The sequence below is a fragment of the Pistacia vera genome, unplaced genomic scaffold (assembly GCF_008641045.1).
Source record: "Pistacia vera cultivar Batoury unplaced genomic scaffold, PisVer_v2 Contig837, whole genome shotgun sequence".
Lineage (NCBI taxonomy): Eukaryota > Viridiplantae > Streptophyta > Magnoliopsida > Sapindales > Anacardiaceae > Pistacia > Pistacia vera.
The window spans coordinates 697,655-724,466 of NW_022196709.1; positions in this window are offsets into that span (position 1 = coordinate 697,655).

Consider the following 26,812-nt stretch of genomic DNA (forward strand, 5'->3'; position numbering starts at 1 on the left):
AAAAATGGGAAAGTACACATATTAATATGAGATATTAAGGGTTCAAGATCACAAACCCTATCATTCTCTACACCTCACACACTACCTTCACTCTCAAATTCTCTCAATTCCTTCATCAAATTTCCAAGGCAATCTAGATTACTTTTGGTTGGATTTTGGAAGAGATTCAATCCTAAGCATCCAAAGGTAAGAATTCTTGCAAATAGATGTTGAGATTGATTTTTAAAATGTTGAATTCTTATAGTTTATATGCTTAGGGTTTTAGAGAAATAAGAAGTCTACCAAAGAGAGAGAGATTCTAGTGGAATTACTCAAGTACAAGGTAAGTAAATCCAACCCTAACTCTTGATTGAACAATTATGTTGTAGAGATTTCTTATATGAATTTATATGTTTGAGATTTGTTGATGGAATTGTTGATGAAATTGATGATGATTTATGATTAGAATTCCACCATGAGAAGTGATGGTTGTGTTGATAGAAAATTGATGGGAGTTTGGATGAGTTAAGAAAGAATTAAAGGAGAGTTATGGAGTGTAATTTTCCTGGCCAGGTTTAATATTGAATTTAGGGAGCTTTGCTCCAAAATCTTGGTTGTTAGAGATTGTTATGGTAGTGTAATCACCTTAGAGCCTTATTTATGCATACAAAGTGTTTGATGAATTTTCAAAGTGGATAGCATGTATGAGTATCTTGATATGAGTTGGTAGATGGTAGAGAAAGTAGAGAATGACATGTTTCCCATGCCATATTGCATCATTGCATTTAAACATTTGAATTGAGAAACAACCATAAGAAAAGCCCATCTACATGCATCTAAGAATAATAAAGAAGAAAGAAAAGGAAGTTATTAAAGAAAAGAAAAGAAAATGAACATTAAATTCTAAAAGAATATAAAAGAAGAGGAGGTTATTGCAATGGGGAACTCGTGAGTGACAAGAAGAATTTCCCCGCATGCACGCCGCCTTCAGTGAGTAGCCTAAGAATAAGAAATAAGAATTGGTACAGTCCGTAAGAGGTCATATGGATGAGAGTTGTACCCAAGAAAGAAGAATACCCTCACATGGCTAGGGTTCTGAATCCATGCCTCAACCAAGTCTGATCGACAAAAGAATAAAAAAGAAAAGAAAAGAATAAGAAAGGAAGAAAGAATAGAAAGAAAAGAAAGAAAGAATAGATAAGCAAGAAAGAAAAGAAAGAAGAGAAAGAAAGAAACACAGAAAAGAAAATGCACACTCTTTGCATTTGTGAATTTGCATCATACTTATGCATGATACTATATCTACTACCATGAGTAGTGAGAAATTAGAAAGAAAGAAAGAACAGAGAGATAAGAATAGAGAAAGAACAGAGAAGTGTAATGTAAGGAAAGAAATTTAAAATATGAGCAACAAAGAGAGAAGGCTAGTATAGCGGATTTACTTACTGAGCAATTAGTGCTCACCTCATTATTCTTAATGCTTTTGTAGGGAATAGCTGAGAAGCAGTCGAATGGACATCGAAAGGCGGAGGGAAACGACACTATTGTCCACAATTTTGAGTTTATGTATGTAGTACTTTTGTTATTGTAAAGAATTCAGTATATAAAAGTAAAGAAAATTTTTCGGGTCCACTATCTTTTACGATATGTTCATGTGTTTTTATAACATATTTAGTTTATTTATATCACATTTCCCAAAGTATATTAGTTAGAAAGAGTTAGTACAAAGATCATGAACCAAAAGTTTGTAAAATCTACCTAGATGAGCCACAATCGAGCAAGTTTCTCCACAAGGGGCAACTTGGATTGATGAAGATTAGCTTCAAAAGGATGAAACCTCCACACTTTAACACCACCTTGAGAGGATTAGAGAGTGGCTGTGGCTAGGGAGAGAGAGCTTTTAGTTTGTGTTTGAGTGAACAAGTGAATAATGAACAAAAATGCAACCTTTTGCACTTATATATACTTGGGCTATTTTGCAATTATTTATTTTTCACTTCCAAGCCCAATAAAATCTTATTTTATAAAGGGACCCCACGAATTTAATATGCTACCCTTTGAATAATCAATATTATTCAAGGGCCCATGTAAACTAAACTAGTTTACATTAACAACCCATAAATTTACCCTTTTTACCCTTTAACTATTAAAAGGTTATTTTTGTTCATCTCATTAATCTTAACACTTTAAGATATAATAATTAAATATAATTAATTATTGCTTGACCATTTTAACCCTTAAAATGTCACAAATTGTTTTCTATGTAACTATTACTATAGAAATCCCGTTATTACCCTCGGAAGGTGCTAGCCCTCTTCTGATAATCATTTCTCTCTCTCATCATTCTCTAACTTCTCAAGGCTATTGGTGTGACCATGTAGGTCCACCGTGGATTAGCCGTGAGCCGGTTCTGGATGAATCCGAAAACCCGTCCGGAGGCCCAATGACTATGGTAAACATCTAGCAATGTGCCATAGTCCCTAAACCACGATGACGAAATACTTCATCGAACCCATTTCAGATCATACGTACCATGCAGGTAAAGTCCCTCCATTGAGATATCCTAATCGAGTATGGATTCATGGAACGTCAAAATCCTAAACTCGATCTTCTACCGAATCGTCGATCAATATGTTCGGAACTCGTCATCACAAACTTGCTTTTGTATGACTAACAATAGACTCTAGCCAGAGATTCAATTTTCTGACATTTATCGATGTTCGTCTAGGAACTCGAATCCGGATGGAGTCAGCGGTACTCCCGATCCTATATTTCCGAGTCAATGGATCCCCTCTTGACCATCGTTCGTTTCCGCATATGAACAACGCATGACCAAATAGGCTTTATTGTATGAAACATGATTAGTCTCGTACTTATACACCGTATGAACCATACACATCCATATCGGATCCGACTACAATGTCTCAGGTCAAAGGACTACATCTTGCACTGATATAACCAAACGATAAATCATTGACTACATGCTTTTCCAAGTGATTTGTCGTTATTCGGTCACATTCGAAAAACAGTTCACCAACCGTTAATCCATACCAATGCCCCAGTGACATGACTATCATCGTCATCCGTACTTATATCAACTCATGATATCTTTCGGAAGCATCCGGTATGCCTACTGTACAATATAGTTGCCCAAATTTATATTGCTTCCGCAGGGAATCCTTTTCAATAATTCATTTACCTATTAAATGAATCATCTGGACAATTCATATACATACTTTATTTTAAATGCATGACTGAATAAAGGAAGCAATTTACATATATGAATTGAAGAACTCTTTCTTCTATTATTTATGATATATATAGATACCAGACAAAATGCTCTAAAACCAACAACACGAATGGTTTCTAGGGCATACACTAATATACACTAACAAGATTTTTGTTCGCTTTTCTGTTTTAGGGTTTAGGTTAGTATGAACACTGCAAGGTTAAGATACTTTTTTGTAATCTACGGTGAGTTGTCTAACACATTTAGGGTCCTTAAGTTTTCTTTGTTTGACGGATTTAGATAATTAAGAAACCAAGGACCAGATGCCAGGGTTTTGCACGCATCACAGACTTCACAGATCCATCAGGGGAGTATTTCGTCACCTCTAGTCCTTCTTTTCCTATGCCATGATATGCATGAGATGACACTGGGGACAATGTCATTCTAAGTTTGGGGGTAGGAAAATTTAGGAAAATTTTGAAATTTTTGTGTTTACCTTGTTTGTGTATTTTGCTTGTTTGTTTCTTTTAGTTTGAGATTATCAATTCATTTAGTTTTAAGTGTTTCTATGTTATTTGTTTTTTTGTGTGTTTGTGTCATTTTTGCTTAAATGAATTGCATAAGTCTATGATGAGATTTTTATTGTTGGGATACTATTATTGGAAAATGCAAAGCATTTCTTCAAGTTAGGTTGGTTGACTAGATTAACCTAGAGGTTTGTTGAGTGGTTCAATCACTATTTTCATTCTTTTGGATTCATTTTATGTGGTTAGGTGAAGTCTTGATGATGTTGGTAGAATCTAGAACCCAGTTGAGAGGTGCTTGAGGCAAAATTCTAGGTTTAAACATTGTTGAGGAAATGATTTAGGCAATTTTTCAGAACGTTTGAGCCTTTCTAGCCAACCCATGAATGAATTGTCCTTAGTCAACTATTTGAGCCTATTGATATTATTGCCTTATTCTCATTTTGTAACCAAAAATGTTTGAACCCTTCACCCTAAACACTTTATCATACCCTTTAGGAGAACTTTGGACCTTGTGTATAACATAAAAGAGTTTTAGAGGTGTGTGATTAAAAGCACAAGTTTCGGGGCTGTAAGAAAGGGGCAAGTAACCCCAATTGAGTCAAATAATAATAATAACCTTTGTATATAGTTGTAATTAAAATTTCTAATTTCCTTATGCATTTCCAGCACAAAATAAGAAATGCATAAGTTTGGGGGTTGTGAAAAAGATTATAGAAGTTGGTTGGAAAATGAGAAAGAATGGGACCAATGTAGCTCTTTGTGTTTGCATGAGGAAAATCGAGTTCTCTTGCTTTGTTTTTCCTATCTTGTCTTTGGAGCCACTCACCCAAGCCTAATGTTACAAGCTAACAAAAGACTTTTTGATCCTTAATGATGTCTAGTCCACATTAGTGGAGAGTAGTTCGATACTTAGGCTTATGAAGTCACCACCATTTGATAAACTTCACATTCCCGCATAAAATAATCCAAAAAGTTGGAAGGTGGATTGAAATGGGGATTGCCTACTTAGGGGACTGATGGAGAAAGATAGTCAATTTAATTTATGACTTCTTGGAATGCTAAGCATTTTCTTGTAATGATGTATCAACAATTTTTTAGACTAGCATTTGCAATCAATTCTAGGCATTTCTTTTGTGTTTGATTTTAATTTTCTTTGCCTTTTCAATTTATTTTGTTATTTTTCTTTTGTTTCATTTTGTGTCTGAAGTTCATGGACGAGCATACCTTAAGTTTGGGGATACTTGATGATCTGTGGATTATATTGTTTTTCTTGTTTATTTAGTAGGATTGTTAGACATTTCCTTTTGAATTTAGGCTTGAATTGCTGCTTAATTCATTTATTTTATGTTTCAGGTCTAAAATGCATTTTTGGATTGAAATGAAGCAAAAACAGGGTCAAATTTCAACCAAATGAAGACAAAGTTTCACCCCGACGAAAAGCATTTTCACCGCAGCATGAAACTCTCGGGATCAAATTTGCCTTTTGGCATTTCGTCGTGATGCTGTGGTGAAAATCAAGTTTGCTGCAACGAGAACTGCAATTTTTTATTTTTGTAAAATGTTGTGTTTTTCTATTATTGTATTAGTTCCTAGGGTTTTGGCCAACTATTTAAGAGAGACTTACCTCATTTTGAAAAGGGGAGTCGACATTCTTAGGAAAGGGGAAGAGGAGAAGGAGATTTGAAGAATTTGGGTCTCCAAATTAGGGAAGATTTTTTTTCTCTTTCAATTTCTACCATGCTGAACTCTTTATTTACAGTTTATGTTATGTTTTTCTTTACTTTGAGTATGAACTAACTCAGTTTTAGGTTAGGGTTTTGACGTAACTTGGATTACAATGGTTTAGTATATAAATTGATGTTGTTGTTGAGTTTTATTGCTTGGATTATGTGTTTATTCTTGTATTTAATGCAATTGGATGTTGGGTTTTTGATTCAATTGAATGTTGAGAATGATGAGACTGAGAAATGATTCATATGTTAGCTTCTTAAAGTAAACACCATAGATTAAGTGAACGCTAGAGATAGGTTCAACAATCTATGAAATCTCTTTAGGATTCCACTTAACTTAATGGACTTTGAACTATTAATCTTCATTTTGTTGGGTGCGAAAGGTTAATAAGGATAAGTAGGAGAATACAGCCTGAGAAGGTATATTCTACAAATTAGGGGGTCTGATTTATAATCCTCTTATGTGAACTTGAAAGCAATAGAAATCTTAGATTAAATTAGAGTATCCTAGTGAAGTCGAAACCCTAACCTTTCTTGCCTTGAATTGATATTGTGTTAATTAGTTTACTTTTAATTTTAGTTGCTTAATTTTGTGCTTTAAATTTTAGCTTTACTTCCTCCTGCAAATCCAAACAATTTTTGTGTTCTTCAATTAGTTATAAAACTAGGAAAGTCGGTACTTAGCACTCAATCCTTGTGGGAACGATACTCGATTCATGACTTTATTACTTTTTTGCGACTAGTGCACTTGCTAAATATGAATGTTTGTGAAAGCACGCATCATGAATCTTTTTAAATTCATATAAATTAATGTATTGAATGATATTTTATGCATTCTACATGGATTATGTGGGTATCTTATGCAGATGTGCTGATGCTTTGAAGCTTCTATGAGATAATTGGGCAATTGGTCAAATGGAAGAGGGTGCCTCTATTGTAAGAAGATGGGAGGACCTGGATACTGAAATATTGGTGAAAATCTTCCTGTCTTTTGATGTCTTCTAGTTGACTTCAAGGATTGCTCACTTTTGTAATTCATGGCATTCAGCTTGTTGTGATCCTCTGCTTTGGAAAACTGTTGATTTGTCAATGTTGAGATCAAATTTCATTGAAATCCCATTAGAACCATATGTTTACATGGATGAGTGTTCTGATAAGACATTGACTCGTTTGTTGAAGAATTTGTTGAATCTCAGCTGGGGATACATAAGAACCTTGATTTTTCAGTTCAATTTGTATGTAAGGATGAACAATTTACTTATAATGCAGAAAGGTGATGCATGCAAATGCAACACCTAATTTTACCTCATTAAATTCTAATGCAAAGTCGTGTAGTAGAAAAGAGCAAGTAAGGGTTTTTTCTGGCAAAGGATTTTTGAACTTTTTCTAACGGGGTTTGTCACAAATTATAAAAACTCAATAAAACTAGAAAACTAAAATTAAACAAAGTAAATAGGCAAACAATCACAAAAGAGATAAATAAGAGAAACTAGATTGAAGGTTTATTCGCCACCACTAGACATGAATTACATATAATAAAAGCATTCTTTAACTTTCTACCCTCTTGATCACATCAGCTTAGAAAATACTAAACGTTGATAAGTCTCATCTCTCCTTACTGAGTCGTTGGACTAGACACAGTCATAAACCAATTCCCTAATTATTAAATAACCTATGATACGATCTCTAGATTCAAAGTAGTAAAAGCATTAAGTTGCAAGCAACCTACTGAATCAAGGCTAAATTCATATGGTTAGTTTAGTTATCTTGAGTGATTACCCCCCATGTATGCAGACATACACTTTACCACTAGTTATTTAGGTTAATAAAGCGATTCTGTACTAAAAAACCTAAATTGGCATTAATAGATTAATCCTAACAATTTAATTGCGCATTTAAACAATTAAGACAATCTATCTAAACCCTATTCAGAGAAATAATTACATAACCAAGAGGGATCAAAAGATAAATAGATGTAGATTTTATTAATTTCAAAACATGTCTAGGGCTTTCAAATCACCCTCAATCACAAAAGAATTAGTTACTCATGGAGAAGAACAAAAGCATAATCATATTAATGAATAACAAAATAACAAGAAGAGATAAGAAAAACTTAAGAAATCTTTGGTAGAACAATGGAGTTGATGATGTTCTTCCCCAATTCTTCTCTCCAAGCCTCTTTCAATCTCTCTTAATCTCTACATTATTGAGTACTTTTGTTCTCTATATTCTCCTCTAAAAAATCCCAGAAATAGTGCTAAATGACCTCTATTTATATCCCACAAGGGTTAGGGTTTTTTTTCCTTAATTCTATTTAGTTTAGGACTCTTAAACTCTATTTTCCTAGTAAAAAACGGAATAAAGATTTCCAACTGTTGTGACTGTGCCCTAGCACTATGCTATGGCACGGTTGATTCCAGAGTAAGTGTAATGTGGCACAGTGCTATGGCATGGTTGATTCTGGATTAAGTGTGGTAGCACAGTGCTGCAGCATAGTCCAATTCCTCTTCTAATGTTGCATCATTCTTCAGCACTCTATAGATGGTCTTTTGGAGCATGATAACGATGGAATCTGGAAATATGGTGCACATATAAAATGTAGCCCTTTAAATCAGATTTCCAATGATTTAAGAATCATCTCCATATGATATCTATAGCTCAAGTTATTGTCAAATCACTGACGCATGTTCAAAACTTGAACGTTTTTCAAGATTTTCACTTCAACTTCAAATAGCCATAACTTCTGCAATTCAACTCCGATTCTCGATCCATTGTTTCTAGTCATCAAAAATTTTCTCAACAACATCATCTCTCCAAATATTATATTTAAACAATGATGCCCTAAGACATAACAAATCCCGAAAAGTGCACTTATGAAACAATTAAGTTAATTCATGTAAATTAATCCTAATTTCCCACAAATACTCTAAAAAACCACTAAGTATAAATGCATTTTCAAGCACTTATCAAAATTTAATTTTTTTTATGTTTTTGTTTAAAACCTTGTTGAAAGGTAATTTTTTTTATTCTCATTGTTTATTGGTTGAGTCTTTGGCATTGCTTTTGATACCAGTGATTATCATCTTAATTTTCTTTTTTGCACAGTGAATTGGGAAGCAACCCACTATATATTGTTGTCTTCAAGTGCCACTAGATGAGGCGCTTGTTACGCCAACTTGGAACAAAATAAAGAAGAATGTAATTTGCAAGGCCATTTGTACATGGAGATGTCTTGAATCCCTAATAATGCCTAGCATAGCAAATCCCCCTTATCTTATAGAGGAAATAGCCCTAATTCAGTGAACTCAAGGTCATGGGTCCTTTTGATGTTCTCTTTGCTTCTACAATAGCCGAATTTCTTCCAAATTTGAAGGTTTTGAGTTTGAGATGCTCAATGATAGTTAAGGATGCCCTAATGCTTATATTGGATGCCTTACCAAACTTGGAAGTCCTCAACATATCACATTACCTTCTTATAGACAGTCCACTATTTCCTCCACCGACGCCCAAAAAAATTATTACGAAGCTAGATAAAATTATCTTGCAGAGGGCTGGTCGATTACGTGAGTTCTTAACATGTACTAAGCACTCGTGCATCATGTGCTAGCATACCCGAAGTGATAAAGGATTTCTAAGGTGAGGAAGGCCTATGGAAAATGGATGAGCCAAGGTCTCTGGATGAGTTGAGGTCTCTTGCTCTTTGATTAGAACACTGTAAAGACTGTAATTTAGTTGTTAGAAACTACAGCCTATGTACCTCTTCTTTACATTTTGTTTTGCTTGTATGTAATATCTACATAATATGTTGTTGAGTAAGCACATATAGAATCGGTCCATTGTGTTTTAGGTTGTCATCCTCCTAACACTTTCGTTTTAGGTCATCAACCTCATAACACTTGCATGATGATCTTCTCCCATGGGAAGCGTATTATTTGTCTGCATGATTATGTACATATGATAAAATTTCACTTTTTGTTGCTTCAAGCTGATCTCTGTCACTTACATCGTTACAATTAAATCATAAGGATTTCTCTATTTTCAATATATTATACTTATATATTTACATTTTTTTCCAACTTGAATTGGAAATATTGTTTCCAATTCATGTTATTTTATGTATGGAATTATTATTTGTTATATTATTGAATTTGAAATTCTATTGATTTTGTAATCGTTAATCTCAAATTCATTTCTATTATCAGATTAAGTATTTGATAGTGAGATTTTGAAGGAATCTTTGATTTTCCCTTCTTTTATACCTTTATGTTAAGTTTGTATATGTTGAAACAACAATATTATAGTGACACTATTTGACTGAAATGGTAAAATTAAAGTTTTATGTGTGCTTTCGTTTTGGCTTTGTAAAATTCGTAAGTGATTAAAAACGTTGTTATTTCAAATGTTGTTGATATTTTAAGTAAAAATGCACATTTAATGTTTAGTATTTTACTTGAAGTAAATTTTGGGATTTAGGGTTTTCTCTGTCAGTTTCAGTATTAAAGGCATTTGTCCTAGTATGTTTGTCACTTTTTCCACACGTGTCATTTCTCGTTAACTAAAGTTGAGATCAGTAAAGTAAATTTTCTTTAGTTACAGTGACAACGTCATTTTTTATTTTACATTAGTCCAATTAATTTGTCATGGATTTTAACTTTGATTAAAGTACACGTTATTCTTACAGAGTTTTGAGAATCATTATTATAGTTATAAGAATTTGTTGTTAGATGGTTGTGCTGATAATTTGTTATGCTCAGGCTGTTTATTTGTTTCTCTGGTAGTCATGTTGCAGACTATTTTCTTGGTAAATTTACTCTTGAAATTGGTGTCTTTCTTATTACGATTTTTTTTTGTTCTACTAGGTTGTTTATTTGTTGTTCTAGTAGTCATGTTGCAAATTATTTTCTCGATAAATCTACTGCTGAAATTGGTGTTTTTCTCATTATGATTTTGTTTATTATCTTGTTGTATTTAGTATATATTGTAATACTATCGTTGTTTTATGAATTGATGTTATGAAGTGCCACTAGTATAAATACTTCAGAGGTTACCATCATTGTTATCATCTAATTATCTATTTATTTTTTGGAACACCTGCCAAGGTTTTGGTGTTCTTTGTAGTACGTCTAATATATTGTTGTTTTAATGAGAATTGTAGCAGTTGGAGTCATATATAGTGAGTATATTAATAGCAGTTTGATATAGTGCTTGCATGTTATTCTGTTTTTAAATCACAATCACTAGTTGTAATCTCGTGTCTCTATCATGTTTTACGAAGAATAAATGTCTCCCAAGTAATAACAAAGTCTTACAATTTCTAGTAAGCTGATTGATTGTCTGTCTTCTCTAATTTTTTTTATTTGATGATATTTTTATTTTTATTTTTTTGTAGTAATGGTTTTAAAAAACTTGATGAAATTTATTCAAAGACTTGATTTTGAAGTATTGTATAAAGGAGGATCAAGTAGTGATTCCAAGTTAGAATTGTTTATGCCTTTACAGACTCCAATTTTACCTACATCAGTCTCCAATTCTATGAAACCTAATTCTAGTTTTTGCCATGTTAAATTGATTGAAGAAGAAGATAATCGATTAGAAGAAATTCCATCATGTAAATTGGTGAAACGACAAAAAACTTGTTAGCGAGAAGGTTCAAATACAAATTCTTAATGAAAATGGAAAAATCTTTCTAAAAAAGATCCTGATAGCAAAACATTCAGCCTAGGGAAATAGGTTATGTTCTTTCACTTTATCATGTGAACATATACTTTATTTGGCACGACGACATTAACGTGGTTTCATTGTTTTTGAAATAGGCTTATGAAGGTTTGTTAGAAATTATAGAACATTAGCTTGTTTCAGAAGATGTGATCTCATATTTGAAAAAAGAAAATGAAGATGTGATTTTTGAGGTTCACAGATTGGAAGAACAGTTGAAGATACCAAAGGAGGCATTTGACAAGGTCAAAACCGAATTGAAACACTGTCAAGAATCATTTAGAAATGCTGAATAGTCTTTTCAAACGAGCTGTAGCAAAAGGAAGTCTTTAAAAAGAAAAGTAATGAATTGCCCTCCGCTTGCTTCTTTGCTCGAATCTTCGATCTTCGATGCTCTCCCATGGGAACAAGCTTCATAGTGCTCCACTCTGCTTCAGAACTCTCCCAAATTCTGAGATCCGCTTACTTCTGGGTCTAGAAACTCCAATTCGCACATTATTTGCTCAAAACATCCATTTTGGCTTGAAACACAAAATGTATAGAATTAAGTAGCAATTCAGGTAAAAAATGAACTAAGAAGTATCTAAAATCTGACCAAAAAGCCTAATAAAAACAGTATAATCCTCAGATTATTGGTTCACAGGGCCAAAATCACAGAGGAAATAATGGATTTAGAGAAATAGATGGCAAAAGCCATGAATGAATTGGAGTTTAATAAGAAAAAATTATCAATTATTGAACAATCATGTTCAAATGCAAAGTTAGAAAATGATGTTCTTGAAAGAAAGGAGAAAGAATTGTTGGACTGCAACAACAAGCTAAAATCTACCCTTGTTACAGTTGAAAAGAAAAGAAATAGAGCTCCTGATGTTGTCTCACGTATGTTCTTGAACACTTGAGAAGTCTGTTGTGAAGCATTTAAGTCCAGATTTCCTGATGAAGATTTCAGTTTCTTAGACAATTTGATTCTGCAAGATGAAGAGATAAAACCTATTACTACTAATCTTTTGTATGATATTCCTCATCTCTGATGCATCGCATCTCATAAGACTGGTACAGACTAATTTTGATTATTTTTTATTATGAATGTTTATATATTACATATGTCTGTATTTGTAAAAATATTCCTTGATATATTATTACTAAACTGTGTGTGGAGCTATTGTAACTGCTCTACTTGGTTAATGACTGGTATACTCTTAAGAACATTAATTTGGATTGTATCAGCAAATATTGAAATACTGGTCTTGCCATATTGTGAACCTATTGTTTAACAAATACAAAATAATTTCAAAGAGTAAACAAAAAAAAAAAAAANAGTGAACAAGCAAAACCGTCATTTTAAGTCGACCCATCACCATTAAGGAAAACTCCAATGCATGTTAACCTCCCACTGGTAGAAGTGTACCCTTCGTTTTGGCAAACAAGGTTTCGACGAACAGTGGTTTGATTAAAACCATAGTGATGGAAGGCTTGTAACGCCCCACTTGAGGTACGTAGTAAATTATGTTGTATGCTTGAATGTTTGTTGATGTGTTCTCTTTTGAGCTTGCATGTTGTTATTTTGGTTGGTTGGCCCTTGGTTGAGTGTTTGCCTTGATTTTGGTTGAGTTTTGGCGAATTTTGTAATTTTGGTCTTCGCCGGGGCGAAGAATAGTCTTCGCTGCGGCGACGTTGGCTTTGTAATTTGCGATGTCAGTTCCATAACTCTTCGCCGGGTAGACGAAAAGTTGTTCACCACGGCGATGGGCCAGCTAAAAAGTTTAATGAAGTTTCTAGATATTTTTCCATAGGGGCAAAATGACCATTCTACCCCTAATTAGCAGGAAAAGTAGGGAGTGAATTGTAAGGAAATTTTATGGAGAATATGTTAGAGTAGGGGTGTGATTGTATTGAATTAAAGGATAAGGATGAAATTTTCAAGAAAGAGCAAGGGCAATATGGGAATGAATGAAGATATTTTGAGCTAAAAAGGGGTTAAGCTTAGTAAACCCTTTATTCTTCATCTTCCATCGCCTCTTCCATTCTCCATTTCCTCTCAACTTTCCTTCAACCTTTTAAGAATTTTAGAGGGCTTTGTGAGTAGTTTGGGATAGAAAATTAATCTAAGGCATCCTAAGGTAAGGATTCTTGCTTTAGATGTGAAGTTTTGCATATATTTGTATATTGAAGGCTGATGGTGTTATTGTTTGAAGGGTAGAGAAGAGACAAGCAATCTAAAGGAAAGGAAAGTGCTAGTGAGATCTCTCTATTACAAGGTAAGTAAATCCGAATCCAAGTTGATATTTGAGAACTCTTTTGAGTAGAGATGTAGTGGAAATTGTGTATGCATGTTATATGTTATGTTATTGAGATTTGAGATGGAGATGATTATTTGCTTTGTAGTTGTTAAATACACTTCAATTATGAGATGTGAGATGTGTGTTGAGGATGTAGTTTAAGATGAAATTGGAGGAGATTGAGAAATCTCTTTGGAAGTGTTATGTTATGACAGGGATTATAGCTTGGTGAGGGAGTTTCCTCCCATTTTGGATGGTTCAAGAGAGAAGTAAAACTCTAGATAAAGTAGAGTTTATGTGTGTACACTAGTTGTTTGATGAAATGCCTAAGATAATCATGAGTGCATGTTGGCATTTCATGAGTGCATTAGTGGAGAAGAACCATCCATATGCATTACTTGTGCATTGAGAAGTGGCTTGAGAAAGAGTAGAGAACTTTGTGTATGAACTACTCTAAGAGAAGAGAGAATGAGAAAAACACTAAAAGCGGGTTGGTGCTTTGTGATCTCCACCCGGTAGTTACTTAAAACGGGTTGGTGCTTTGTGATCTCCACCCGGTAGTTACTGAGAGCGGGCTGGTGCTTTGTGAACTCCACTCGACAGTCACAAAGAGTGGGATGGTGCTGTGTCTCCACCCGGTCATGCCTCCGGTAAGATGAGGCTGTGACATATAGCAGAAGTTAAGTAAGAGAGCTGTGTGAAAGAGAAAATAAATGAGATGAGAAAAAGTGTAAGGAAAGAATTAAGAGAAAGAGTTACGGGAACAATCGAGTAGAGGATTTACTTACTGAGCATTATTTTGTGCTCACCCCGTTGTTTTTCTTTATGGTTGTAAGATCTAGGTGAGAATGCAGTCAGATGGACGCCAGCAAGCGAGGAGCAATAGCTATATTGTCCACTGTTTTAATGGCATTTTGTAAATGATATTCTAGTTTGTATAAAGAATGTTTATATGTAATAAAAGAAAATTTTTCGGGCCCAACTACTTTTAGCACAATACATGTATTTTACTGATGTATTTCTATGAGTATCCTAGTATTAAGTAGTCATTACAAGGCTTACTTGACTTAATACATTTTAATTGAGGGTTTTGTTATTTAATGTCTCACCAGATTATTATCTTTGTTAGAATGACATTGTTTGGCATGTTATTGAACATTCAACCTTATCATGCATTCTAAACAAAATATTAAAACATGCCAGTACATGGCCCAACTAAAACCGATTTCCTCGAGCCTAGAGGAATTGGTGGGTCACCTAGGGGTCCTGTAATAAACATCATGAGTCTTCAAGTATGGTTGCCTCGTCCTTTGCTCTGTCTTTAAGTACATTACAAAAAATATCGTTCTAAATTTACAATAAATAATTATACAAATTCTTTAAATCAATAAAGTTAGAAACCTCGATTTACATTCGAGGGGAATGAGATGAGAAAAGACTATACATCGAGAATAGGAGAAAGGCAGGACACGCAGGCCCTATTTAATAAATTATACAACCATACATACCCAAAAATATTTTAAAACATTTACCCTTAGGTCTAAGGCTCATATATTAGGGACCATGCAATATACAAACAAGTATAAAGCATATTTAAAAAACAATCAATTTTTTAAATTTGTGGGTTAATTACCATTTACCCCCTGACAATTTGCAGAACTGCAGTTTGGTATAAAAGTTTTGAAACTTTACATTTTAGCCCCCTACACACTCGGAAGTGTGCTCGCTGCTGCGATGAGTTAGATCGTTGTGGTGTGCATTAGTAACTTGACGTTCACGCTTAACGTATGTTCGCTGCAGTGCGGCCAGTGCTGTTTTCATACAGCGCTCGTCCAGAGGACGATCGCCGCAACGATGCTTTATATTGTCGCGACGAGCGCTGGTTTCATCACCAGCGCCAGCGTGAACAACGCTCGCTGCAGCAATCGGTTATATCGCCGCGGCGAGCGTACACATATCAGTAGCTCTGGCTCTGTTCATACAGCAACCATATACACTTTAAACGGATTTTGCAATCAATCAAACACATTAATCTCAACAAAAATCCATCAACCATTAAACCAAACTTGCAGTTCATCAACAAATCAGATTAATCGATTAATCAATTTCTCAAAACATGATTTAAGGCAGATTTTATAAGGCAACATTATATCATCAAATACATGTTATCAACCATCCAAATAAAAATTGTAAAATTCAGTACCCTAGGCTCTGATACCACTGTTAGCAAACGGTCCCATATACGTAGCGGAAACAAAACAAATATAATATAGAGATCGTTTACATGAGCCAAGATCAAGGGTATAATTTTACAATTCATATTAAAATAAAATCTGCAGGAAAAATAAATATGAGTTTAAAGAAAACAAACGCACGTTGGAGGCTCCTTCAAATTTGTCAACGAATGTTTTGCTACGGATCCAAGTGTAGGATCGAACTCACGTAGTCCACACGAAGAAAATCTCAAAAGAACCAATGAGGGATTTGCTAGATCCTCTTTGGCTTCAAGATTAAGAAGAAAGCAAATCAATTGAATTGATTTTAGGCCAAAAGGTGTTGCTGGCGTGGGAGAGAAAGAGAGGAGCTGTGTGGAAATCCTATTCATTAAAACAATTAACACACACTTTTCCTTTTATAGTTAATCAAGTTGCCCTAATCCCATATGGAATAGGCTTGGGTCCAACCCAAACGCCCCATGTTGCCAAACACTCCCAATTTGATATTTTATTTTCCATCATTATCTCAATTAAAATCAATTAATATATATTTAATATATATTAACATTTAACAATAATGATAATATATTTAAATATGTGCGAACACATATTTAAACGTAATTTCACTTATTTAATTTTTCCAACAAATTAAATAAAGGCTACGACCTCAGCAAATTTAATTACACTGTGAAATTACCAAAATACCCTTTCACCTTAAAAGACGAAAATGCCCTTCTTTCTTCCTAAGTCTTAAATTATCTTCTATGTGTGTGACCCATAGGCTCATCATCATATCGGTAGAGTATAGTATCGCGATTAACACCAATTAATCGTTTCACTATACACAGACCAAGATTGGCCCCTAGCAAGGCATCACGGCCACCCGATAGATTCGCATTCAGCAAAAATAGCTACATGTCAACGATATGGTTACCGTGCAATTCGATCCTTTCATCATACGTTATCTCGACGAGATGAAGGCATAGAAATAGTGTCAACCTTCAGTTACGCTCGATATTATGTATTCAGTTTCTGGACCAATGACCCGTATTATAAACTGGATAGAGCAACAACTCAATCCCACTATGGCCACAGTTTTAACGTCATTGCCATATACTGAATTGCGCCGTGAGATAACTTCTCCCGTACCCGGGAGTGATGAATCCTCTGTCAATCCACCATAGTCTTGATACACTCCTCGATGCAGCCAATCACCACCTTATTGACAGTTTTGAAAAGAATTTCTTTAGGCTAGTGTCAAACTGCACCAATCGGTGCACAAGGCGCTCCGGTGATCTCAAGTCTAAGGATCACATGCACCACTATTCGTTAGAGGATTTCTTCCATAGACACTGGGGTTAACATCCATATGGAATCCTCTGGTGGGTCAGTCTAGTGAACTTACTGTGGTGTAATCGCTTACAACAAGCACCCATGTGTTGCACCTGGTTGTCACCAAACAACCTTGACAAGTGAGATCAGTCACTGCTTTTCGACATGGTCGTTCAACACTATGATAGCCTTACCGTATTATCTGTGCCCTTACTTCAGAATAATACTGGGGCTACGGATGTTTCTAGAATGGCCACCATATGTGCTCATAGGGTTCTCACTATCAAAATTTGAAACACTTGATACCCTCGTCACAGTTCTACCATTCTAAGGACATATATCAATACATATTGCAATAATAATGATTTACGCGATATAGAATAAAATGCCTTTTATTGATTAATGAACATTATTACAAAGAGTCAAGTCTACAATAATTGATTGGCTCTAGGGCACCTACTCCAACAATCTTCCACTTGCACTATAGCCAATCATTCATGCACTCAACACTGAATGACCCAAGTGCCTGCACTATAGCCAGTCATTCATGCACTCAATATTGAATGACCCAAGTGCCCATCATGCTTCTGCTGCGATAGAAACTTCAATAGTGGGCTGGTAGGTATTCTGCAAATCTACACATTCCCTTTCTTATCGATCTTCAGATCAGTTTGAATCAACTAAGTAAATGTTTGGATTACTGGTGAGACCGTGATTTCTCAGCCACAACAATGGCTCCATTGTTATCGCAGTATAACTATACTGGATTAGCAATGCTTGAAATCAAATCAAGTTCAGTAATGAACTTCTTGATCCAAACCGCCTACACGACATCATTAAAATGCGATACACTTAGCATCAATTGTAGAACTCACTACAGTACACTGATTCGAGTTCTTCTAGCTCACTGTAATTACATTGAGACAAAAATGTGTAATCCCAAATTGCGAACTATAATCATCCTTTTCCTATTTGGAAATAGCGTCACTGTATTCGCTTACAGTGAGCTCATCTTTCCTCCATAATCCAAGAATATATATTCTTAAGCGGGGGGGGGACCTTCAGTACTTAAGAATGTCCATTGACACTCACCCAGTGTCATTACTTGGATTTAGCTGAATCTTCTACTAGTGTGAGTGCATATAAGACATCAATCTAAGTACATAACATATTGTCACTTGAGCTGATTGATATCCACTACAAGTGCTAAATGACATTAGATATCAATCTTAGCATACAAGATGGATCCACTTGCTGAAGCATGTGGGATCCTCTTCATTCTATCTCTCTCATTGTGTGGTTAAGGACACATATCCTTACAAGAATAGACACCATAGCCATCAGAGAAATCCTTCTTGGATTTCTCTATACTGAATGGTTCAGTACCTTGTCTATGTACTCTGACTTAGTTTGAGCAACCTACACGATCTATCACGATAGATCTTTATTCCAAGGATGTAGGCTGCTTCCCCTAAGTCCTCATGGAGAAGCACTTGGATAACCAAGTCTTTACCGACTGCAAGTTTGGTATATCTTCCGATCAGAAGTATGTCATCGACATACAACACTAGGAATATACTGCAATCCCACTCACTTTCTTGTAAACACAGGGCTTATCTTCGTTCTCATAAAACCAATTCTTTTACGGCTTCATCAAAACGAATGTTCCAGCTCCTTGAAGCTTGCTTGAGGCCATAAATGGATCTCTACAACTTGCATACCTTATTAGCTTGATATAAGAACGAAACCACAGGTTGTATCATATACACATCCTCCTCGAGGTTTCCATCAGGAAAGCAGTTTTGACATCCATTTGCCAAATCTTTTAGTCATGATATGCAGCAATTGCAAGCATAATCTGGATGGATTTAATCATGGAAATTGGCGAAAAGGTTTCTTCATAGTCAATGGCATGAATTTGTTTGAAACCTTGGCAACCAGTCATGCTTATAAGTATGCACGATGCCATCCATGTCAGTCTTCCTCTCAAAGACCCATTTACACCCTATGGGTTTTACCCTTAGGTGGTTCCACCAGAGACCACACTTGGTTTGGTACATGGAGTCCATCTCAAATTTCATGGCTTCAAGCCATTTAACGGAATCTGGATCGATATAGCGTCTTCGTAGGTTCTGGGTTCATCGTTTGGTAGACAGTACGTCACCATGTTGAGTCACAAGAAACCATATCTCTCGGGCTCATGGTGTACTTTCCCCGATCTACGTAGCTCCTAGCTACTTGAGGTGGTTCACTTTGATCCACAATTTTGGAGTAACCTCCTCATGATGCTAACCACTTCCGTTGGCACATCATCTCGTTCGTCTAGTATATCTTGTGGTTCTAGAACTTCATCAAGTTCTACTTTTCTCCCACTAGTACTTCTTAGAAAATATTCCTTTTCTAAGAAGACACCAGACGAGCAACAAAAATTTTGCGCTCTTCTGGGTGGCAGAAATAGTATCTCTTGCTTCCTTTGGATACCCACAAATATACATTTACAGAATTTTGGGCCCAGCTTGTTCGAAGTCAATTTCTTAACATAAGCTCGCAACCCAAATCCTTGATAAGACAAGTTAGGCTTTCGCCCACTCCATGCTTATAGGATTTATCTACAGACTTTGATGGACACCGGTTCAAAACGTGAGTCATAGCTCTAGGGTATAACCCTAGAACGATGCAGGTAAATCATAAAACTCATCATGGACCTAACCATATCAATTAAGGTTTTTTTCTCCTCTCCGACACTCCTTTGTGTTAGGGTGTATAAGGAGGGGTGAGGGTGATACTATCCCACATCCCTTCAGGTATGTTTAGCTCAACTTGCCAAAGTTGGCATAGTGTCATTTTTGAGATTATCCCTTGTTGTCTTTCTTAAGAACATATATTATGAAATAGTTCCATAAAGAATATTATTTATACTCAAGGACAATAATCCATTAGTAAACTATATTCTCATTTGTCCTATGTGGACACAGAAATATAATTTCTAGAAACTGAAAAATAATCCACAGTACCAAGAAACAAGTTCATCGGCTAAATCAGACGATAAGATCCTATAGCAGATGCCGTAGCACGTGCTTCATTTCCAACTGGTAGGTCACCTCTCCCTGGCGAGCAATCTACTCTACGTAGTTCCTACACATCAATGAAATGTGAGAACCACATCTTGTGACAACTAGATGTTACAAGAGAAGTTAATCTCAAGAATGTACCTAATCAAGAAGTGACATTCTTCTTCTGTTTGCTAGGAAGGCCTGCAATGTTTCCTCCAATGGTTGGGATTCCCACAGTGAGAAAAACACCTTTCTTCTGCAACAGTTCTTTCCAATGACTTCTGAGCCCTTTCCTTTTCACTGAGTTGGCTTCAACCAACGTTAATGTTTCTAACATTTTCATGCCTGACTCAGTAGCCTTCAACAAATCAAAAGCTCGGAAAGGGTATTCTTCTTATCTTCCTCAATGAAGTCATAGACAAATTGAGAATAAGAATCGGTAATGATTGTATATTAGGTTTATTGCTAAACCTTCTTTAAGTCCACATCCCAAAATCTCAAGCTTGTCATATACTCGGTCCACTTCAGTATATGATCGCCAATTTTAGTACCGTCTTCCATCCTACATCTGAATAATGACCGAGACACCCTATGCTTCTCATTTCTTCAAAGAAAATGAAGAATAGAAGCTAAATCCATTTTCTGGCACTGCTGTCACAGTAATGGTGCCATTGATGCAAGCACAATGTATCTAGTCATTTCTGCTTTTGCATCATGTGTATGCTCACATATACATACCCAGTCTCATGGATAGAACATCAGTAGGCTCTGGTGATAGAGCTTGCTCAATGGTGTATAATCTATCGCTTGATAGAAGTATATTATTATATATTCTATACCAGTCAAACAATTTTCACCATTCCATTTCTCTCTAGTTCGATGATTGTCGCAGTGATGTTGGGATCATTTTTCTCAATTTAAGTGAATCTACAAGTGTAGAATAAGTAACTATTATTACCATGTCCATTATTATGTTTAATATAGTCTTTTATTAAGCGAAGCTCCCACTATTTTACTCAAGTCAATAGCCCTCACTATTAACTCGGGAAAGTCTGTTGACTTTCTAGGGACCGAGATCCCATCCTGCCCATTTCAAACCTTCGCTTTGGCGAACAAGCCAAAATGAGTTGATTAGGTAGGCAACAAACTTAATCCACACCAGATGATAGCTCCCACTATCAACCTCAAATGTGAGAAAGCCAACAAGCCAATACAACAATCCAATGGTCACTACATGCCATCGCTCTCAAGTGTGATTCTCAGTATCAGTAGAGGGGACACTACATGTCACCACGTACACAGTATATGTGTACTGCTCTACTATGCCTAGACGCATGTTTATCAACCTTCGCTTTAGTGAACAAGCAAAACCGTATTTAAGTCGACCCATCACCATTAAGGAAAACTCCAATGCAAGTTAACCTCCCACTGGTAGAAGTGTACCCTTCGTTTTGGCAAACAAGGTTCGACGAACAGTGGTTTGATTAAAACCATAGTGAGGAAGGCTTGTAACGCCCCACTTGAGGTACGTAGTAAATTATGTTGTATGCTTGATGTTTGTTGTGTTTCTTTTTGAGCTTGCATGTTGTTATTTTGGTTGGTGGCCCTTGGTTGAGTGTTTGCCTTGATTTTGGTTGAGTTTTGGCGAATTTTGTAATTGGTCTTCGCGGGGCGAAGAATAGTCTTCGCTGCGGCGACGTTGGCTTTGTAATTTGCGAGTCAGTTCCATAACTCTTGCGGGTAGACGAAAAGTTGTTCACCACGGCGATGGGCCAGCTAAAAGTTTAATGAAGTTTCTAGATATTTTCCATAGGGGCAAAATGACCATTCTACCCCTAATTAGCAGGAAAAGTAGGGAGTGAATTGTAAGGAAATTTTATGGAGAATATGTTAGAGTAGGGGTGTGATTGTATTGAATTAAAGGATAAGGATGAAATTTTCAGAAAAAGAGCAAGGGCAATATGGGAATGAATGAAGATATTTTGAGCTAAAAAGGGGTTAAGCTTAGTAAACCCTTTATTCTTCATCTTCCATCGCCTCTTCATTCTCCATTTCCTCTCAACTTTCCTTCAACCTTTAAGAATTTTAGAGGGCTTTGTGAGTAGTTTGGGATAGAAAATTAATCTAAGGCATCCTAGGTAAGGATTCTTGCTTTAGATGTGAAGTTTTGCATATATTTGTATATGAAGGCTGATGGTGTTATTGTTGAAGGGTAGAGAAGAGACAAGCAATCTAAAGGAAAGGAAAGTGCTAGTGAGATCTCTTATTACAAGGTAAGTAAATCCGAATCCAAGTTGATATTTGAGAACTCTTTTGAGTAGAGATGTAGTGGAAATTGTGTATGCATGTTATTGTTATGTTATTGAGATTTGGATGGAGATGATTATTGCTTTGTAGTTGTTAAATACACTTCAATTATGAGTGTGAGATGTGTGTGAGGATGTAGTTTAAGATGAAATTGGAGGAGATGAGAATCTTTGGAAGTGTTATGTTATGACAGGGATTATAGCTTGGTGAGGGAGTTTCCTCCCATTTTGGATGGTTCAAGAGAGAAGTAAAACTCTAGTAAAAGTAGGTTTATGTGTGTACACTAGTTGTTTGATGAAATGCCTAAGATAATCATGAGTGCATGTTGGCTTCATGAGGATTAGTGGAGAAGAACCATCCATATGCATTACTTGTGCATGAGAAGTGGCTTGAGAAAGAGTAGAGAACTTTGTGTATGAACTACTCTAGAGAAGAAGAATGAGAAAAACACTAAAAGCGGGTGGTGCTTTGTGATCTCCACCGGTAGTTACTTAAAACGGTTGGTGCTTTGTGATTCCACCGGTAGTTACTGAGAGCGGGCTGGTGCTTTGTGAACTCCACTCGACAGTCACAAAGAGTGGGATGGTGCTGTGTCTCCACCCGGTCATGCCTCCGGTAAGATGAGGCTGTGACATATAGCAGAAGTTAAGTAAGAGGCGTGTGAAAGAGAAAATAAATGAGATGAGAAAAAGTGTAAGGAAAGAATTAAGAGAAAGAGTTACGGGAACAATCGAGTAGAGGATTTACTTACTGAGCATTATTTTGTGCTACCCCGTTGTTTTTCTTTATGGTTGTAAGATCTAGGTGAGAATGCAGTCAGATGGACGCCAGCAAGCGAGGAGCATAGCTATATTGTCCACTGTTTAATGGCATTTTGTAAATGATATTCTAGTTTGTATAAAGAATGTTTATATGTATAAAAGAAAATTTTTCGGGCCCAACTACTTTTAGCACAATACATGTTTTACTGATGTATTTCTATGAGTATCCTAGTATTAAGTAGTCATTACAAGGCTTACTTGACTTAATACATTAATTGAGGGTTGTTATTTAATGTCTACCAGATTATTATCTTTGTTAGAATGACATTGTTTGGCATGTTATTGAACATTCAACCTTATCATGCATCTAACAAAATATTAAAACATGCCCGTACATGGCCCAACTAAAACGCTTTCCTCGAGCCTAGAGGAATTGGTGGGTCACCTAGGGGTCCTGTAATAAACACATGAGTTTCAAGTATGGTTGCCTCGTCCTTTGCTCTGTCTTTAAGTACATTACAAAAAATATCGTTCTAAATTTACAATAAATAATTATACAAATTCTTTAAATCAATAAAGTTAGAAACCTCGATTTACATTCGAGGGGAATGAGAGAGAAAAGATTAACATCGAGAATAGGAGAAAGGCAGGACAAGCAGGCCCTATTTATAAATTACAACCATACATACCCAAAAATATTTTAAAACATTTACTTAGGTCTAAGGCTCATATATAGGGACCATGCATATACAAAACAAGTATAAAGCATATTAAAAAACAATCAATTTTTTAAATTTGTGGGTTATTACCATTTCCCCCTGACAATTTGCAGAACTGCAGTTGGTATAAAAGTTTTGAAACTTTACATTTTAGCCCCTACACACTCGGAGTGTGCTCGCTGCTGCGATGAGTTAGGCGTTGTGGTGGGCATTAGTAACTTGACGTTCACGCTTAACGTATGTTCGCTGCAGTGCGGCCAGTGCTGTTTTCATACAGCGCTCGTCCAGAGGACGATCGCCGCAACGATGCTTTATATTGTCGCGACGAGCGCTGGTTTCATCACCAGCGCCAGCGTGAACAACGCTCGCTGCAGCAATCGGTATATCGCCGCGGCGAGCGTACACATATCAGTAGCTCTGGCTCTGTTCATACAGCAACCATATACACTTTAAACGGATTTTGCAATCAATCAAACACATTAATTCAACAAAAATCCATCAACCATTAAACCAAACTTGCAGTTCATCAACAAATAGATTAATCGATTAATCAATTTCCAAAACATGATTTAGCAGATTTTATAAGGCAACATTATATCATCAAATACATGTTATCAACATCAAATAAAAATTGTAAAATTCAGTACCTAGGCTCTGATACCACTGTTAGCAAACGGTCCCATATACGTAGCGGAAACAAAACAAATATAATATAGAGATCGTTTACATGAGCCAAGATCAAGGGTATAATTTTACAATTCAATTAAAATAAAATCTGAGGAAAAATAAATATGAGTTTAAAGAAAACAAACGCACGTTGGAGGCTCCTTCAATTTGTCAACGAATGTTTTGCTACGGATCCAAGTGTAGGATCGAAATCACGTAGTCCACACGAAGAAAATCTCAAAAGAACCAATGAGGGATTTGCTAGATCCTCTTTGGCTTCAAGATTAAGGAAAGCAAATCAATTGAATTGATTTTAGGCCAAAAGGTGTTGCTGGGTGGGAGAGAAAGAGAGGAGCGTGTGGAAATCCTATTCATTAAAACAATTAACACACACTTTTCCTTTTATAGTTAATCAAGTTGCCCTAATCCCATATGGAATAGGCTTGGGTCAACCAAACGCCCCATGTTGCCAAACACTCCCAATTTGATATTTTATTTTCCATCATTATCTCAATTAAAATCAATTAATATTATTTAATATATTAACATTTAACAATAATGATAATATATTTAAATATGTGCGAACACATATTTAAACGTAATTTCACTTATTTAATTTTTCCAACAAATTAAATAAAGGCTACGACCTCAGCAAATTTATTACACTGTGAAATTACCAAAATACCCTTTCACCTTAAAAGACGAAATGCCCTTCCTTCCTAAGTCTTAAATTATCTTCTATTGTGTGGCCCATAGGTCATCATCATATCGGTAGAGTATAGTATCGCGATTAACACCAATTAATCGTTTCACTATACACAGACCAAGATTGGCCCCTAGCAAGGCATCACGGCCACCCGATAGATTCGCATTCAGCAAAAATAGCTACTGTCAACGATATGGTTACCGTGCAATTCGATCCTTTCATCATACGTTATCTCGACAGAGATGAAGGCATAGAAATAGTGTCAACCTTCAGTTACGCTCGATATTATGTATCAGTTTCTGGACCAATGACCGTATTATAAACTGGATAGAGCACAAACTCAATCCCACTCTATGGCACAGTTTTAACGTCATTGCCATATACTGAATTGCGCCGTGAGATAACTTCTCCCGTACTCAGGAGTGATGAATCCTCTATCACCACCATAGTCTTGATACATTCCTTGAGCAGCCAATCACCACGTATTGACAGCTTTGAAAAGAACTGTCGTAGGCTAGTGTCAAACTGCACCAATTGGTGCACAAGGCGCTCTGGTGATTCAAGTCTAAGGATCACATGCACCACCACTCGTTAGGGATTTCTTCCATAGACACTGGGGTTACCATCCATATGGAATCCTCTGGTGGGTCGTCCAGTGAACTCGCTGCGGTGTAATCGCCTACAACAAAGTACAATGTGTTGCACCAGGTTGTCACCAAACAACCTTGACAAGTGAGATCAGTCACTGCCTTTCGACAAGGTCGTTCAACACTATGATAGCCTTATCGTATTATATGTGCCCTTACTTTAGAATAATACTTGGGCTACGGACGTTTCTAGAATGGCCACCATATGTGCTCATAGGGTTCTCACTATCAAGATTTGAATCACTTGATACCCTCGTCACGGTTCTACCATTCTAGAGACATATATCAATACATATTAAAATAATAATTATTTACGCGATACGGAATAAGATGCCTTTTATTATTGATTAATGAACATTATTACAAAAAGTCAATTCTACAATAATTGATTGGCTTTAGGGCGCCTACTCCAACACATCAAACATTCCACAAAAGTCCATGTCGACGGCCTATGAATGAGACTTCCAACGGTATCTTACAAGCCCCGTAACTCTTCCTGGATAAAAAGTTATGGCCGTTTGAATGGGACATGCTCATTTAAGCCCTTTGGGCTTTACACACGGACTTCTGACGTTCAGCCCACCCCATGAATTCTTTTGCTAGACATTCTATGTTAGTCCATATCAATGGAATTCTAATGAGCTCTGAATGAGGTTTCCAACGGTATCTTACAGGGCCCGTAACTCTTCCCAGATCAAAAGTTATGGCCGTCTGAATGGGGCATGCTCATTTAAGCCCTTTGGACTTTATGCACTAAGTTCTGATGTTCATCCTGCTCCATGAATTCATCCATTGGAGATTTTACATAATTCGACATTGACGGTCTCTGAATGAGATTTCCAACGGTATCTTACAGGCCCCGTAACTCTCCCCAGATAAAACGTTATGGCCGTCTGAATGGGACATGCTCATTTAAGCTCTTTGGGCTTTATGCACGGACTTCTGG